This window comes from Peromyscus maniculatus, chromosome 1 (assembly GCF_049852395.1).
Source record: "Peromyscus maniculatus bairdii isolate BWxNUB_F1_BW_parent chromosome 1, HU_Pman_BW_mat_3.1, whole genome shotgun sequence".
NCBI lineage: Eukaryota > Metazoa > Chordata > Mammalia > Rodentia > Cricetidae > Peromyscus > Peromyscus maniculatus.
The window spans coordinates 56971105-56988515 of NC_134852.1; the positions used below are offsets into that span (position 1 = coordinate 56971105).

At 36.1% G+C, this 17411-nt stretch overlaps 1 long non-coding RNA gene across 2 annotated transcripts in view; it reads right to left on the reverse strand.

Annotated features, from left to right (window-relative positions):
* LOC143266977 (uncharacterized) overlaps positions 1 to 17411 on the reverse strand; it is a 74818-nt gene that overhangs the window by 20334 nt on the left and 37073 nt on the right. For both annotated transcript variants that reach the window (XR_013041831.1, XR_013041830.1), the window contains exons 3-5: positions 6684 to 6781; positions 6412 to 6590; positions 4310 to 4401 (exon numbers count right to left, since the gene is read on the reverse strand). This is a non-coding gene — a long non-coding RNA (uncharacterized LOC143266977). The remainder of the gene's footprint in view (positions 1 to 4309; positions 4402 to 6411; positions 6591 to 6683; positions 6782 to 17411) is intronic.

Sequence of the window (17411 nt, forward strand, 5' to 3'; positions counted from 1 at the left end):
AAACTGAGCTGTTTAGCTATGTCATAAATACAAAACACCACAATTATTGCTAGCTGGCAAATGATTAATTCTTTATATTCATTCCTGACCTCAGTTTGTGCAAATAATTCTGTCTAGTAAGGGTTACAGAAAATAATTTGACTCTATAGCCCCAAAAACAGGGCTATAGGTTTTTCTTTGATAGTCAGGAGCTACACACCAAACAGAAAAGATATTTTGAGATTTAAAGCATTGTTGAAAGTGCCAAATGAGCTTATACTAAAAGATATAAGGTACCCAAACATGAACTAGAGAATCTATGATATCCCTACCATCATTTTTCTGAAACTCAGTACTCAACAGTCAACTCTAGGGTTTAAAGAGAATTCAGAATTTATGATTTCTGATTGTAGAGTTTTAGTGTAAAATGTTTACATGGTCATGAGTTGCTTTAATGTCCCTACTTGAAAGAATGCAGGGGGGAAGTAGCTATATACTCAGATAGGTTGCAAGTATGCAATTTTCTCATTTTCTTGGGCTCTTCAGCAATTTACGTTACGATTTCTTTATAAGTCCTTATAATATTTCCTCTCAAGATAGATAATAAAGTAATTGATTCCTTCTTTATAACTAAAATTTACAGTCTGTCAGTAAAAGTGTTGGCTGAGAAAATATGCTCCTTGCTTACACATGAAAGGCTGCTTAGATATATTGCATGAGAGTTTTTGAGATGACTCTGCTTCAACTCATGCCTTTACCTATGGAATGTAACCTTTTTATGGCTCTTATATTGCCTGATTTTGTTGGGATATATAAACAATGAGAAAGAGAGAATGAAGGAGAATAAAGGAACCATCAAGAGAATATGTGAGTGTTATCATTTTTCCCTCGCCCTCAGATAGAAAAATCACAGCTTTACCAACACTCTGTATTTTTCTTGGAGCCCAGAGTGCTGCCTTGGAGGCTGGCTCTCCAAGGCAGAGTTAGAGGACAAAGGATATATACATATGCATATGTATGTATGTATATATATATATATATATACACACACACACACACACACACACACACACACACACATATATATATATATATATATATATATATATATATATATATATATATATATATATATATATGAAATGTAAAACTAAACAGAAACAAAAGAGGAGGAGGAGAGAAAGAAACAGAGCCAGACAGAGGCACAGAAAGACAACAGAGACAGAGACAATAACCATTCATAAACCACTTGTTACTCATATGGGTAGTGATTTTAAACTACTTATTTAAACTACTTCATGACATAAATGAAATATATTGTGAACTTTCATTGCTTCATTGATAGGAAACACAGCAACTTCATCAAATTTATACTTATATTGTGTATATATAGTAGAGGTTCCTCTATCCATCTCCCTCCACATTGCCCCTGTGTGAGTTTAAGGTCTTAATCTATTTAGAGCCACTTTAAGAACACAAAGCAATAAGACTTCACATAGAGGTCTTAAATAGAGATCAATTTCAGATGGTCTCTTTCAATGATAAGTTATTTGGCAAGCAAGTTTTTGGAAAACCAAACAATGCAAAAAGCCCTAGTGGTAAGAGACTAAAAAGATTAATCTAAAACAAAGTTTCTAAAAACAAGACAAAAAAAAGTTACCCACTCCATTAAACCCAGCAATCCAATGAATGTCAGAACTACTATAAAATCTCTTCTTCTTAAACTCAGAAGTTACGTGATAAAGAGCTGTCTAAAGCACATGTAAATTATGACTCCAATGCTTGGCAGGCAGCCTGCCTGTGGGTCCACTGGAGTTAATAAGGACCATAATAATGTACACCCTTTGGGAACAGGTGTAGACTGCCCTAAACAGCAACTGTGACTAAGTCCTGAAGGCACAGTGGGTTTCTGAGCCTCCCATCCAGCAAGGATGCTCATGGCTCTCAGGATTAATCCTGTCACTCTGCACAGGCTCTTGGAAAACTGATGGCCCATTCACTACACAGTTTCATCTATGCCTTTTCCTCACAAAGTAAAGTTTTTAGAAATGTATTAGCTTAATATATCTGTGCTCATGTTCCCTGCTAAGTGGCTACAATCTCCACAAATATTCTCTGCAGGAAACAGTTCTCTCATGACAGAAATTTCAGACATAGTTGAGGAAGAAAATCTGTAACAAGATTAATAAGGAGAAGGAAGTGTGTGTGTGTGTGTGTGTGTGTGTGTGTGTGTGTGTGTGTACATGCTCTGTATATATGTGTGTGTTCTGCTTAAGAAGGTGAAAAAACTCTGCCTTCTCCATTTGTGTCATTGTGACTAGATTCTGCACCATGGATCCATGTTGGGAAATAGGTAAATAAGCCAATAGTTTTATATACATTGAAAACAGTAGTGAGTGAAGAATTAAGGCAGTAGGAAGCTGATTGTATTTTTGCCCTGAAGATGAATAAAGGCTGCGAGCTGATTGGAAGTCCTGCATATACACACTTGATCAATATTCACATCACATATGAGTGAATGAAATTCCTTATATATAATGATACTTTGGTTATAAAAATGGCACAAGCTAAATGAAAAGCACATTTCTCCCTTAGAAGACACTGTGTGCCTCTAGGCTGGAGAGACTGCCAAGAGCTCATCCAGGAAGAAACCACTGACAGGCAGATAACTCACTGGAAGGCATGTTCTTCAGCTTTGATCTCCAAGGGCCAGATTCCTTTAAATGTGGGACAATCCCTAGAGTATAGAGCCATGGGAAGTTATTCAACCAGCTCTTCTTATACTATTCTCTCTGCTCTCTTTTTCCTCTCTAATTGAAATCTCAAAACACTGCTCTAAAATGTCCTTTTGAGATTGCTGTCTTCTTGCAACTGGCCACAGTTGTGGTGTGAATATAAAATCATGACTGCAGGCTCTTGTGTTTGAATATCTAATCTCCAACTGGTGGCACTGTTTGCGGAAACTTTCGAAATTTTAGAACATGCGATCTTCACCTGGACCTCATGGTTATGGGACAGAACACTCTGATTCTGTACCTGCTCTGACCCACCAACATGTAATAAGCTCTTGCCCTGAGGTCTTACCATTGTGGACTAACATATACCATCATGCCTTCTAATTCTTATTGGACCAACTCTTTCCCACATTGAGGACCTTTCTCCAGGAAATTTAGTCTGTTATTGACAATTAATATAACCACTTGACATAATCTTCCTCATGAGGCATTGTAGGTATTTATATTACTCCTGCATCTAAATAGTGTGAGCATTGTAGCTTTGTTTTCTGAGCCTCTGCAGAATCTCATTCTGCAGGTGACCTGACCAAGCATCCAATGAAAAAAATCTGAGCAATAATGTAAAATGCAGTGTTTAAAAATGAGCCTGATTTGTGAGTAACTTGCACCTAGATTCAAGAGATTCAAACCTGAACATCATAGCACTGAGGATGTCACTTACAATTTCCATTCCACAGACTTATCTTTTATAAAGCACTATCAGTGGGAATATTTGGGGGATTGGAAAGAGATATTTGAACATCACAACAGGTTCACACCTCATATTTTCAACAAGGAGAAAAATTGTGCTTGAGGGACCAAGATCAATTGCTTTGTATAAATCATCTCCTCTATGAGTCTTGAATGGTACTAATTATGTATCAGCTGTTTAAAGAAAGTAATTATTCAAAACACTTCCATACTCCATGAATGGAATGAAGAGCACCCTAGCTGTATCAGTGATCTACTGACATTCAGATTCACAGAGAATGCAATAGTTTTAAAATCACTGGATCTTTCTTCTTTATAAATAGAAATAAAAATTCTCATTGTTGTCCAAAGAGTCTAAGCCTCTGGCTACTTGTCACAAAATCCAAAGCTTGATAAAGTTTCTAAAAAGTAGAGAACTCTAAATGCATCACTGTCCCTTAGATAGTTGCCCAACCAAGGAAACAGTCACTGTGGAGGTGCAAAAGAGAATACTTCTACTTTCATGTTAACCACCCCAAACACCCCAAACTCTGTGAGCTCCTTATGTTACAATGTTGTGATCATTGCTACCCTTTTAGGGAATTCTAGGCAGAAAAGAAGGGTACGAAAAATATTCTGTCCCTCTGTAGCTACTCACATCCTAGGTACCATTTGAAACATGAAAATCAACATGTCTACTCCTGAGAAAAATTAAAGGTCTTCTCTTCTGTAATAACTTGGTAAGTATGCAAATAAGATACAATAATATTATAAACAGACTTTCTTAGAGTTTCTATTGCTGTGAAGAGACACGGTGACCATGGTAACTCTTATAAAGGAAAACACTTAATTGGAGACTTACTTACAGTTCAGATGTTTAGTCCATTATCAGCATGGTGGGAAGTATGACAACATGCAGGCAGACATGGTGCTGGAGAAGGAGCTGAGAACTCTACATCTGGATTGGCAGTCAGCAGAGAGACAGAGACAGACAAAGAGAAAAAGAGACAGTGACACTGGGTGTAGCTTGAACATCTGAAACCTTAAAGTACACCCTCATTACTACACTTCCTCCAACATGGCCACACCTCCTAATAGTGCCACTGCCTATGATCTCATGGGGGCCATTTTCATTCAAATCACCATATTCCATATCCTGCCCCGCATAGGCATGTAACCATATCATAATGCAAAACGCATTTAGTACAACTTTGAAAGTCCCAACAGCCTATAATACTATCAGCTCTGTTTAAAAGTCCAAAGTTCAAAGTCTCTTCTGAGACTCATGTAATTTCCTAACTGTAATCCCTTGTAAAAATCAAAATGAAAAAGACAGATCACATACTTCTAACATATAAAGGCACAGATTATATATATTATCATTCCAAAAGAGAGGACAGGAAGCATAACAAGGAGATGCTGGACAAAAGCAAGGTTGGCAAACTCCAAACTCTGCATCTCCATGTCTGATGTCAAAACTCTCTTATGATCTCCAACTCCTTTCAGTTTTGTCAACTGCAACAGGCATCTTTTTCTCTTGGGCTGGTTCTACTTCATGATATCAGGTTTCCTACGGAGGTATCCCACAGCTCTGGCATCCCCAACGTCTTGGGGTCTCCAAGACAATCCAGGCATCAACTCCACAGCTTCATACAATGACCTTTCTAGGCCTCCATTCAGAACACCCTTGACTCATATCCTCAGTTGCTTTCCTTAGGCATGGACAGAGATCCTATAACCCCTTTCCTCTATCCTGGACTCTAAAGCCAGAATCACATGACCAAAACTGCTAAGTTCTGCTGCTTGGTAGGGCTGGAACACAATCCCTTAATTCAAGCACACCAGCTTTCTGTTTTCAATGGTTTCCTTTATTGTCTAAGCCTAGCTGCTCTGGAACTCATTCAGTAGACGAGGTTGGCCTCAAACTCTGAGATCTGCTGCCTCTGAATTCTGAGTGCTGGGATTAAAGGTCTGTACCACCAGGCCTTTCCCTAACCTTTTCTTAAATTTATTTTCACAAGTTGGAAGCTTAGTTAGCTGGGATCTTTCTCTGAAATAACTACTCCATTCACTCCATGTAGCATAAGGTTTTTCTTTAATCTGTTTATACTTCCTGGTGCTCCTTTTCTCCTCATACTGTACATTTTGTATTTTTCCTTGCTTAGCTTGCTCTATTTCATTATAGATCTGTATAAGCGTGGCCACTAACAACCAAGCAAGACATTCAATACTAGGCTGTCTTGAAATCTCCTCTGACGAAGCTTTTAATCCATAGCTCTTTAATTTAGGCTCAGGCAGATATTTTTAACAAGAGCAGAAAGTAGTCACATTCTTCACCAAAATATCACAATAATTTTGTCTAGGCCACAAATTAATATTCTCCTCCCCTGAGACCTCTTGAACCAGGCCCCACAGTTCAACTCACCCCAGCACTACTGTCTTCCATGACCCTACTAGTGTGACCCATTTAATCCCACTTAAAGCATTCATCTGCTTTCCTAATTCAAAGTCCCAAAGTTCACATTCCTCCAAATAATACCATGGTCAGGCCTATTCAACAATACCCCAGTCTCTGTCTTAGGGTTTCTATTGCCGTGAAAAGAGACACCGTAAACATACAAACTCTTATAAAGGAAAACATTTAATTGGAGCTGTATTACAGTTCAGAGGTTTAATTCATTATCATCATTACAAGACATGGCAGCATGCAGGGAGACATGGTCCTGAAGAGGTAGCTGAGAGCTCTACATCTGGATCAGCAGGAAGCAGGAATAGAGACACTGGGTCTAGATAGAGCATGTGAAACCTCAAAGTGTACCTCCAGTGACACATTTCCTTCAACAAGGCCACACCTACTCCAATAAGGATACACCTTTTAGTAGTGACACTTCCTATGAGCTTACAGGGGCTATTTTCATTCAACCCATCACAGAGATCATTTCTAAGCAAAGTAATAAAAAATCTTTACCGTGTTCATAACTTGTTTTCAAGCTGGCCTCCATGGATAGATAAAATTAAACCTAGAGTAGCATTTCAGTATCAACAAGACCACAAGGTTAAAAATGCATCAGTTTTATACTGGCTGCAAACAGGAATGGGTAAACTAATGGCAGCAAACACAATGAGCTGTGCCTTCCTGATCCAAACCTGCAGAACAGAAAAGTAGTCAAAATGTAGTCAAGACTGTCATTTTTCCTCTCTGAACATAAAACTAAATGGTAAATGGAAGACAATAAATACCTTTTATATATCCTGTGCTCCACAGCCCCCAGAGCAACTCCTGCTGACTGCAAGGTTAAAGCAAATAGCACTGAGGTTAATATTCTTCCTTGGTCTTCCTGCAAGAACAAAGTTCAGATTTTACACTCTAGCCCCATGTCACCATAGAAAGATGGCAATTTTGGCTTTCTTAATAAAAAGCTAGCAGGAGGAAAGGCCCTTGGCTCCTGACCCACCTCTCTGTATTCCAGGATCCCTCATCGTGTACTCCACAGACCATCATTTTTACTTCAATCAATGAAAGTCATTTCTGAAATGGAAAATCCCCCCTCTTCTTCCATGTCCTTCCTCCCAGCAGCTGTTACCAGATCCATTCCTGTCAGTACCTAGGATCTGACCACCCTAATGAGCTGGGCTCAGCCACCCTTCTTCCATAAGACAAGAAGAGGCCAAGTTAGCAGTGAAACACTGAAAAAGGAAATTAATCCACTTGAGCCTCATTGGGAAGTGGGACAAAGAGGTCCAGAAATAGTCCCTCAGTTTCCATTAGAGGGTTGAGGGAAATCCCAATTTCTTGATTCTACTATTTCAATAGTCTGACAGCCAAATTTGAAAAGAGATTATTACTAGGATAGGTACCTTCACAGACTAAACCCCAATACAATCACCTTTGAATTCCTTATGAGTCACTTTTATCTTTGAGAGAGTTACATCAGGATTGCACCTGCCAGGAAGATGATTATTTTGAAACTGATTATAGATTCATGGCTTTAGAATGTTATACTGATGTTCTTTGGGAACATTTAATGCATACAACTTATTGAACAATTCAGAATTTAATGTTTGAAATTAAAAATAAGGTACATAACTCTTCTTTGTATACAAATTAGGAAAAGTAGTTACTTATCAATTCTCATTTTAAAGTTAATTATAAATATATGCTGTGTTAACTTCTGTAAATATAAATTTATTCAATTTTAAACTTTATGTACATGTATAATCTAGTTAAGTTCCATACTATATTCACACATGCCATCTTTGAAAGCAGCTGGCAGTAAATTCTTAAAGTGTTTTATCAACAGTTGCCTCCCAGACTCAAATTAACCACACACAGCATCATTATAATGCAAGAAAATACAAACTTTGATTTGTATTCTTCCTTGATTTGATATAAATTACGTACACAATAAGGCATTTGCATCAAGATAGGTCAGAAATAAAAATCTCTTCTACCATACTTTTCATACACATTGGCACCAAGTAATATTTAAATTATAGTGCATGAAATAAGTAAATTTTGTGTTTAGTAGTATCTATTTCTCTTTTTTCTGAAGACAGTGCTAAGCAGTAAATAGCACCACAAACTTCACTCAAGGAACTGTTGTAAAGATTGGAATTCTCCTCTGAGGATTTGCAGTAGTGAGGTATAAATGTATCTCACAATGAAATTCAGCATAAAAGATTATTCATTTTAATCAAATACAAAGCATGTCTCTATATACCCCAATTAGCATCCACATGTCTTGTGTGAGAATAGAAATCATCTTTTAGAATAAATGCTGGAATTTGAAAACTAGGACCAAAATACATGAAAAAAATGATATAGTAAAACTTATAACTGAAAGAAACAATTTTGAACTGTTTGGAAAACAATACAAAATTAATATTGTCAATTTTTTGGTGAGATTGGCCTCTCAACCTGCCACCATCCATAGAATCTCAGTTGTATAGTCTAATCAAACCCTCTGTGTTGGCATCACACAAAAAATATCCATTTCCATTTTTTATATATCTTGTATAATATCAATATAACTTTTTTAAAGTTTTCTTTTTACTGAGGAAAGTATAACTATGTTTAATAAGAACAATTTCCTTTACAATATTATTCTGCCATTTCTTTCAATGACACTAGAAGCATATTTCTGACACTGAAAATGATTATTTTTGGTTCAGTTTGATTTAGAGGAGCTTCTCTTTCTTTCTCACTTGTTCTCTTCAATTCTCAACAAAATGCTTGCACACTCAAATTTATACACAAGTGATTACCACTTAATAATGAATATTACCTAGGAAATTAAATGTACGATGATTACTGTGGAAACATTATAGAGATTTTCTGTTTAGTTCTGTATGGTACAACATGCCAAACACCAAATATATATTTACATGACTATATGATATATATCCTGTCACAAATTGCTTCTAGATATAAAGGAAATTAAATAATATAAAATTAAACCAAATATAAGTGAAAATTTCAGTCTAAAGACAGGATCCATAAGGCTGGTGCTCATATGACCCTCACATAAACCTATAATTATTACAGTAAACATCATAACAGAAAAAGAATAAATGTAGAGTTTTAAATAGTTAATAAAAAGGAAGGAATGCCACAAATGTAAGCATTCCTCCCTCACACTCAGGGGTGCAAAATTATGCAATGCAAAGTTTATTAATCCATGAACAGGATTGGGTAGTAATCCACAATCTCTCTCAGCATGCTATTAAGATTTTGGATGAGGTTCATAGCTCATTGGAACTTCAGCTGTATCAGCATTAAAAATAAAGAATCTGAGAAAAGTGATCTCAGCTTGATCTAGCCTGTTCTGGGATATAAGCTTAATTGTGTCCTCTGTAAACTCATTGAAATTAAAACTTTTCTTATACCCAGCTCATATTCTTCCCTCTATATTACAGACCCTTTCCTGCTCTAGAGATTAAACCACACGTCAACATTTCTAAGCCCACAGCATCATACTTACATGGTTACCATTTTGTCTTTAAATGACATATCTTCTTATCCCTACTAGACCATCTTTTTGAGTAGATAACAATATCATAGTCAATGGGATATGTGCAAGCCTCGAGTTAGTGTCTATAATAGAGTGAGCTTCTAGTGAGTTTTTTAAAAGATTTTTTTATTTATTATGTATACAGTATTTTGCCTGCATGTATGCTTGCATAACAAGAATCCTCCACTGTGGATAACAGGCTTACTTCCCACCACCTACAGCTGACCTCCAGGCTCTCCTTATGGGAGGTGAACTTCATGCCTGCCAATCAGTCATGAATTGGCCCTGTGTCACATTGGCCCCTACAGGAGGTCGGTGATGAGAGAAGGAACCAAGTGGCTCCTCTAGAGATGGTATAATGTGTTTACTTCTGTGTTTACAACTCTTGATTGCACTTAAAATATAGCTAGGGCATTTCTTGTACTGTATGGTGGGTTTTCTGTCTAAAAATAATGAAATTGGCAAGATTGCCATTTTATTTTATGCTCTTGCTATATCTTTTCTGTTGTTTTGCTTTGTTTGTGGTTTGTTTGTTTGTATGTTTGTTATTCAAGACAGGGTTTCTCTGTGTAGTCCTACCTGTCCTAGAACTCCCTCTATAGTCCGGGCTGGCCTCAAATTCACAGAGATCTGCCTGTCTTTATCTCCCTAGCACTGAGATTAAAGGTATGAGTCACTATTGTATACCTAATTTATATATTTTTGTGGGTTTAGATTTTTGTTAATATATGGTTCATGCAAGAATAGAGTACAAGATATAAGGAAATTAGAAAAAAATCAACCACTCCTTATCAAACTTATAGCAACTTTATGAAGACATCCATATCAAGGTCAATGAGCATCAGAATACCTTTGCTCTACAGCACTGTTTTATGAGTAAAGGCAATAGCTCATTTTCTGCATAGTTTGTGGAATTACCAGCATGAAAGTGTACATGGTATCAAAACTTAACTTAAAGGAAAAGCATTTCCTCAGCTGTCAAACCATGACAGGTCTTCACTGTGAAAAAATTTGGACAAAGACAGCACTCATGAATTCCTAGTACCCTGTTACTGCTTAGTATTAAAATTCTGCTCTTCAAATTTGACAAAAACTGGTGCTGTTTACTGGCAGCAGGTCACTTCTTTGTGACAGAACAGTTTAGGAGGAGATGGAATCTGACATGAGAGAGATACATAATAAGACTGTATTTAATAATTATGTTGGGAGTAAGTATATTGAACTTGTTAGTTTACTATTAATTAATTAAATGGCACCAATAAATATCCAAATAATTCTAATATTGATTTTATTTGTACCTAGAATGAGGAGTTTGAACTTGATGTCTTTGAAGACACCATGTTCAAGGGTTAATTCACTGATTTCAAAAACTAAACACAGGGACACACAAGGGTGAGGCTTTCATGCCTGGGTGAAGCTATGAGTTACATATTGTCTGATTTCAAAGCTGAGACCCTAAGCTTTGAATGAATGGTGAAATAAAGAATATTCAGTATCCTTGGTCTTTCAAACATGGGTGCAGAATGACTCCATATGAGGTCTATTGCAGTCGTATTGTCTATTTCAGAAATACAGACAGCAAAGCTAACTTGAATATGAAGACCAAGGTATGAAGTCACCATACCCAATGTCAATATAGTTCTCCAGACTCTTCCAAATCCTTTCTGTCATAAAAACTACGAGGTTTATTATAAATTTAGAGACAATGGTTGGCACAAAATTTTATTTCAAGGCAGTTAGTATATATAATATATGCCACAATTCTACTTTCAGTTTAATCCTCTGTAACTGTGAGCAGTTTGAGAAAGCAATTGTAGAGGGAATATTTGAAAATTGTAAAAATATATAAGACAGTGATCAACATATCTTACCGTGAATGTATTTCATCTTTTATCTACAGCATTGTAAAACTATCTAGCTGAATACCTACAGCCACTTGACTAAATGAAAGTCTATATAAGTATATACTCCTTCTGAGAATTGCCTTATTGAGATGAATCCTGTTTGATCAGCCATGCACTGCCATCTTCCATAATTTTCAGAAGTAATTAGATTTTCCAGAAAATGCTGAGTTTAAAACTTTATGAAAAATAGTAAAAAAAATAGTGAAAACCTGATTGCCAGTCACATTTTCTTCAGTAAGTCTCATCACTCATATTTTAGCATTTTATGGAAGGTTCTAGCATTCATCGTTTAGCAAGTCTTAACTGCATGGGAACTAGCAGGCTATGAGTTTTACCTCAGAAAACCTTTGAACATGAACTTATTTCCAGAAAATAACTCAAAGACTGTGAATAGAAACTCAGCAGAATAAGGGCATAGCTTCATTAGTAAGTTTTAAATACTTAGAAGTAGATAGATATGTAGATATATAGATGTGTAGATAGATAGAGAGAGATAAACAGATAAATAGAAGACAGACAGACAAATATGTACATACACACATACATACATACACACATATATACATAGATAATTTCCCCCTTGGAATTACAAATATTCATGACTGGCCTCTTGGTATTGTTTGGCCTATAAAAATGCAGAATTATGACAAGACAAAAAAATAAAGAGGTAATGAAAATTGTTAATTATTTTCTTTCCCACTGATAGTACTATTTTCAGAGAGCTCTAAAGGAATTATTTGAGCTCTAAAGGAATAATCATTTAATGGAGATGTAATGACTGAGCCATCATGAGAAGTCAGTAGAAAATGCTATGAATGTGACTAACATTACAAATCATTCTGCCATATGAAGATTCTGAAATCAATTTTAGAAGTGAATTATGAGATTGGAATGAATTCAAGAATTACAAATTGGAATGTCTTGATTTGTTTCTAGCTCTAAGTTCTCTTGGTCACCTAAGAAGGACACACTGTTGTGGTGTGAATGAGAATTCCCCCTTCAGGCTGGCTTGTTTGAACACTTTGGTCCCTAGCTGGTGGTGCTGTTTGAAAAGATTCTGTAACCACTTGAAAATAGAGCCTTGATGAAGGACATAACTGGGTTGTGCTTTGTGGTTTTATAACCTGACAATTCCTATTCTGTCTCTTGGTTCCTATGTATGGATGAAATGTGATCAGTGTGTTTTCTGATTGCTAGGCATGCTCAGGGCTCCAGCTGCCAGGCCTTCCCTACTTGGTGGACAGTGTCCCCTTTGAAATTGTAAACCAGAATAGACTGTTTCTTCCCTGAGCTGCTTTTTTCATGGCATTTTATTACAAGAAAGAAAAGTAATTAATATAGGCACTAAAACCTAACACAGATTTTTCAGTGTGTAGAGTGTTAACCAGTGTTTCAGGCCATTCTTACACAGTTTGTGTCAAACACTGGGTCATGGTCTGACACTAAACAATAAACAGATATATTGGGAGCTACTTCAGATGCTGTAACTGTTAGATACGCTTTTAAAATAATTATGGTTAGTTTTTGAAAATATCAAGTGAAAAGTGTTTTTCTGAAAAAGAAGGATGAATTTGAAGAGGTGTAGAAAATTATAGAGCAGTGGATTTTCAAAATTATTAAATTGATTGAAGGGATGAGAAAGTAATAGAAACTGCAGAACTAAAGAAGTGAAAAAAGTAAAATACTAAAAAGCCACCAGTAAAAGCAGTACACAAACATCAGAACAAAACTCTAGAGTGATATCCAGTCCCCTGATGGGCATGGAGCTGCAAAAGCTCTGAGAAAAGAGAGGAGAACCTGTTTAAGGTGTCCCTAGACAAAACTTCCAATTGTCAAATATGACCAAAGCAAAGATGGAAAGTTTCAAACAATACATGCAACATAAGTGCTCTTGACTTGCCACTCTGAATCTGGGGGTGTTTGTCTCCAGAACAGCAAACCCTGTGCACACTCAAATCTCCGTACATGATGACACTGCTCTTCCCTGTGCATGTCCGCTTGTGTGTGTCATTCACATGTAGATCACCCTTTCACAACACAGATGCTTTGCTCTGCAGTTAAGAATGGTGAGAAAAACTCCTTGCTTTCATTCAGTGCAAATTAGCATTTCAAATATGTTGAATCCAGGTAGTTGAATCTGAAGATGCCAAACCAGTGGATGCAGAGCCCAAAATACTCCGCACAGTAACCTGATATTCTTCCACAGCACTTGGATTAGTTGTTCTTTCTTCCTGTTTAATTTGTGCTTTTCTCTTTGTATTTAATTACTTTCTGTCTCCTGTGGATTCTTTTCATAGCTGTTTCAACTCTACACTAACATAGTTAACACATCCAGTATAGAGATCCCTGCATAAAGACTAACATCGACTTAGATGAAGCTATTCAGATAAAACAGTGAATAATGAAAGAGATATAGGAAGTTAAATGCTACTGAGAGTGGGAGAATCAGTTTTCTTCAGGGACTGTCTCCTTACTAAATTATCCAATCCCATGTGGTCTGCTTTAATCTCATATGCACAAGCACAACACTAAATGAACTCAGGAGATTGTATATACATACATACATGTAGATGTGTGCATGACTGTATGTGTAATTGTGTGTGTGCGTGTGCGTGTGCGTGTGTGTGTGTGTGTGTGTGTGTGTGTGTGTGTGTGAAAAAGGGAGTCATGAATTTGTAAGGAAGAGGAGAGGCCCAAAGGAGGATGTGGGGACAAGTGCAGATGGGATTGATTAAGATTCAGTGTTCATAAGGAAGTGCTCAAAAAGAGAGAAAGAACAGAAAATGAGAGTGTGTATTATATCTATTTTACCATAAAATGGCTAACCAGAAAGTATTGAAATAATGAGATATATAACAGAAATTAATGTCAATTAAAAATACCGTATCAAGAGGAGATATATTTTACAAATGAAAAAAAAGGAACTTTTCTAAAAAGACCAAATAAATCAGGGTGAAAGTTCAAGGTGTCCAGACTTGTATAGAGGCAGGAAGATTGGAAGTTCTAGGCTGTTTCCAGCCATGGGACTTTGAGGCCATCCTGGGCTTGAGCTATATGAGATGCTGTCTCAAAGGGTAAATTAATTAATTGATTGAGTAACTAAATATAAGCAAAGATCATGGATTTTTAGAATGCACAGTATAAAAGAGATTCCAGGAAAAGGACTGATGATACAAGATAATTAGATGCACACAAATAAGTGTATTACTTCAACAATGACCAAGTTTAACATGTGTGCAAAGGTACCTGATTATAAAACTGTCCAATATTTTTGGTGTTATAGTCTAAAAGCAAGTTGCATTCAGTAAAATTAACCTTCATACTGAATTTTGATTATTTTCTTTCCAAGTGCTATGGAAATAAGAAATACATGTGAGGAAACAGTGAGGTGTATATTCAGAGTCTGGGTTGAGGCAGTAAAGGATACTCGGATGTGAGTGTGGAGCAGTGAGTGTCACTCTGGGATTCTGGGTGGACAATGAGGAGCAGTTGGGTTTGGAGAAGGAAGTGGGGATTGCTTCTGGATTCTGGGCAGGGCAGTGGCTCCAAGCTCAAGGCATGACAGGTATTCACAGGAAGAGTTAGTCTGTATCCCACAGTAGAATGTCTTTCCAGGGCAGTCTGGATATTCTGCTCTGTGTTCTGGACCCCAGCATGTCCCCAGATGCCAGTGTCTGTGTATCTATGAACTATTTTTCTGTGTTCCACTTGGCCCCATTGTTGGATGCTGTAAATTCTGTTAGCAAATATGAGTAAGGTTAGGCTCAGCTCTAACTTGATAGGAAAGAAAAGCATTTTCAATTTGGGATGCTTTTCATTTTACAATATATAATTAGCACATAACTCCACTATAATTTCAGCAGCATCTATGTAATATATTTTTACACTTTTAATTATTTTTAAAAAGATAATTGACTCCCAAGAGCCAAATAAATAATGAAAACCATAAAACAAAACAGTGAAAAAGTAAGAGGCTACATTCTCAGGTACTTTATTAGAAGTTTTCAGACTTACATAAAGTGAAATAGTTGTTCCTGATCAGAAATATTGCAAACTGAAAAACATGTACAATACAATACAATAGCAGAAACTAAAGCTAAAACTCATAGAATTAATAAGCATTTGTGTAAATACAGTGGAGCCACACTTATTTGTTTTCAAGAATTCACAGCAGTATTTTTATATTATAAGAAGGGTTAAATGAGACTGGTTGGATATAGCAGAAATTAGTCAACATGGAAACATAAAACTGTAATATATCATTATTAAAATAAGAAAACAATCCAGTTAAGAAATGCTAAACTGAGTGGTTTATATACATACTTAGCAAAAGAAGTTTCAGGGATAGCAAAAAAGAAAAGCATGTAGAAACTGTCAGTCATCAGCTTAATGTAAATTCAAGCCATGACAATGTATTTCTACACAATTATTACAATGGATAAAGATAAAAATTGTCATCACATCTGGCTTTGTCAATGGCATGCAACTAGGACAATTCCAAGATTCATGAGGGTATACAAAATCATCGGAACACTTTGAGAAACAATTAGGTTCATGAAAGTCATATTCTATTATATGGCAGAGACAATGCACTTTGAAGCATATTTAAGCAAGTGAAATGCAGTGCACATGTCTATGCATGCATGCAATATTCTCAACATCATTGTTGTGTGAAACTGTCAAAATGAACTAACTATGTGTTTTAGAGGAAGCTGATGGGCAAATGCAATACTAAGGATTGTTGCAATGAAAACAGTGATATTGAATACTTATGCCAGACACATATATGCATATGTACATACATATATAACAACATTGATAATTTAAAAGTAATTCCTTTGAAAGGAAGATGCTGGACTTCCAATAATAATAATAATAATAATAATAGGATAATTTTATTATGCAAATTCTTAATATAAATCTTCTTTGTAGAGTCAGAATGCAAATGGGCATTGCTTCAGGATGCCATGAGACAGAAGGAAGCAGGAAAATATTTAAAGTTCCATTCAGATTCTTACTCTCAGCTGTGCAATGCATTCATGCATAGATACACATTTCAAGCACAATTATTCCTAAATTGTATGAAATTTGTTAAATGTCAAAAGTTTAATACATTATGTATCCATGTTTTTCATAATTCTGGTATTCAAGTATATATATTGAGATATTGCCTTTAAACAGAACTACTACACAGTGAAATGGGCTACACACAGAAATATACAAAGCACACCTAAAGAGTTACTTATTGTTTTAGTGAAAGAAAGAAAATCCAAGAGCTACACAATGTGATAGCATATGTAGCACATTCTAGAAAATGCTGAGTCACTGAAATTAAAAAAAAAACTCAGACCAATGATTTTAGGAAAAAAAGAGGGGTTATGTTGGTTTAAAATGACTAAAAGTTAACGTTTTTTGGTGGGCGGGGGTAATTTTACATCTTTTTTGTGGGAGGATTTATCTATCTACATGTGACAAAAGCCATAGACCTGTCCCTAGAAGATTTTGTCAATGTAAATTTTACCAGAGTAAAACCTGCCTTGGAGAATTATTCTAAGCCTGCATTAATATTGGCTATGGAATGGAGGAATGATTCAGTGTTTAAGAGCTCTGGCTGCTCTTGTAGAGACAGCACCCACATGGCCACCCATAACTGCCTCCTATGTGTACATGGTGTAAATACATAAATCCATATACTCAGGAACACACATATATATATACATACACATACAACAACAGTAACAATGACTTTCCATATCCAACTCTGCTTCGTTCAGGTTGCATGTTGTGTAGCTTCAGTAAACAAGAATTTTATTCTCAACTGTGCAATGCATTCATGCATAGATACACATTTCAAGCACAATTATTCCTAAATTGTATGAAATTTGTTAAATGTTGAAAGTTTAATACATTATGTATCAATGTACTGAACTTGTCTAAGAGGCTCTGTGGAGACTTCTGATAGATTTAAAGTGTTCCAGGGTAAGTTTCTCTCATGTATGAAGAGAGGAAAAAGGAAATCAACTGAGGAAAATACCCATCAAATGACTTATTTA